Genomic DNA, 2,132 nt, shown 5'->3' with positions numbered 1-2,132 from the left:
TCAAATCAGGTTTATTGTCACATACATAATCGTACACAGTACAATGCATAGTGAAGTTTGTTCTCTACATTTAATCCATCCTAAGTATTAGGAGCAGTGGGCGGCCACTGTGCAGCGCCTGGGGACCTAGCTCCAGTTCTAAGCTAGTGCCTCGGTCAAAGGCAGTGACTTAACCTTACATGTTTTCGACAAAGCACCCGGAGGAAACCCACGCAAACACAAGGAAAACATGCAAACTCCACACACAAAGGCCCTGCCCCGCCCGGGAATCTAACCCAGGACCTTCTTGCTGTGAGGCGACAGTGCTAACCACTGAGCCCCCTTTAATCTTTATGCTAAGCTAAGCTAACTGACTGCTGGCTGTAGCTGTGTACAGTATTTACTAGACAAATATGAGAATGGTAACGATCTTCTCATCATTACTCTCGGAAAGAAAGCAAATTAGATTATTTCCCGAAATGTCTAAATATTCCTTTAAAGTAAAGCGATTTTCTGTCTCAAGAAATGCATCACAGATTTAATAAGGTAACTTTATTAAAATACATTTTTAAAGCAATGCACCTAATTATGATCAAAGCAATTCTCTCTATCCTGGCTCTGAAATGATCCCACAAACCCCCATTACCGAGAACTAAACTATATGATTTGAATGGTTTATATACTTTGTGAATAATTTAATAGGGCCCACTGAGCACATATGATTCTTCAGCCATGGGGGTTGTGAGGACTTTGACACCATGCCTCCAATGGGCCACCAACGACGGAATGAAAAACTAAGCTTCTGCAGGGATTGTTGGACAAGGTAAGTGGCCTGTCTGCCATTAAAGGCCCTATACACTACGTTCACTCAAAGAGCCCCAGATCTGACAGACTCAGCCAGAAAAAGTCAGGCAGGGAACCCTCTAGTTCCTTGAAATGTTAACCATAAAGATGACTGACAGTGTGAATATGTGAATGATAGTTTGACGCATAAAAGGAACACAGTGTAATGATGGATCGGGGTGATGGAGGTTGGATGAAGGCGGATTTTGACATTATACGATAAAAAAAAGAAATTATTTACAACATCATAAGATTTTTTCCCATGATAGTAGCTCTAAAAAGTCACTATAGGTTGACATATGTTAATGTGAAAAAACTTATATATGCATGCACATGGATCTAGTTTTCTCAAAATAATTCCGGATATTTTTCAAACATATCCTCCCGCTGGAAGACCAGGACAGAGGAGAGGAAATGTAGGTTATAAATAGGAATCAAAAGAACCCCCTCAGTTTATTGGTAAGGGATGCCAGAGACACCGACATCTTTGAAAGTGGGAAAGCTTTTGAGCATTTTACAAGACAGGTGAAAGAAACATGTGTGTTAAATCACTGTACCAGGCTCACTTGGGTCAGCTCTACCATAAAAGAAAAGAGATTACAAAGGAAACTAATGAAGACACTGATCAAAGTCTGTAATGGTAATGTGTAACAGGTGTTACAGACCCCTGCAATCCGCCTCTGCACCACCCACTCTCACCACTGTTGCTCCAATCCATGAAACTCTCTCATGTATTTCACATGTGCTTTGATAGGAACAATGGACAGAACACATTTCAGCACTATTCGAAACATGTTATGAGCAATGTGGATGAACTCTTGGAGGGTACTTCAACTGTGGGTGATACATAAAAGCAGCCACATAGACGCCGTGCGTTTACTGTGCACTTTCATGATCGGTAGTGAGTTGAAAAGGGCTGACGTGGTTGAAGCCCACACTAGCAGAAAAGCACCTGGATTTGAGATGCATGCAAGAGTTGAAAGAAGGTTGGCTGGACTTGAACTGGAGCACGTTCAAAGCATGATTGCTGTTTTTACACATAGTCTAAGATGAAAGTGGCACTGCTTTTGATTTATGAAAAGGGGGAAGCATATGGAATATCCATGTTGAAGACCAGGATATTTTGAAGAAATTATTTAAACCCATTTCCTCAGAAATGTAAAACATTCAAATATTGCTGAACTGCAGCACGACTACCTTCACTACTACTACTACAGATAATAATCATAATTATGATTGTATAATAATAATAATAATAATAATAATAATAATAGTGTGTAGTAGTAGTTGCTTTTGCTTTTACATATCTG

The sequence above is a fragment of the Siniperca chuatsi genome, linkage group LG1, assembly GCF_020085105.1.
Source record: "Siniperca chuatsi isolate FFG_IHB_CAS linkage group LG1, ASM2008510v1, whole genome shotgun sequence".
NCBI lineage: Eukaryota > Metazoa > Chordata > Actinopteri > Centrarchiformes > Sinipercidae > Siniperca > Siniperca chuatsi.
This window is presented reverse-complemented; position numbering follows the sequence as displayed.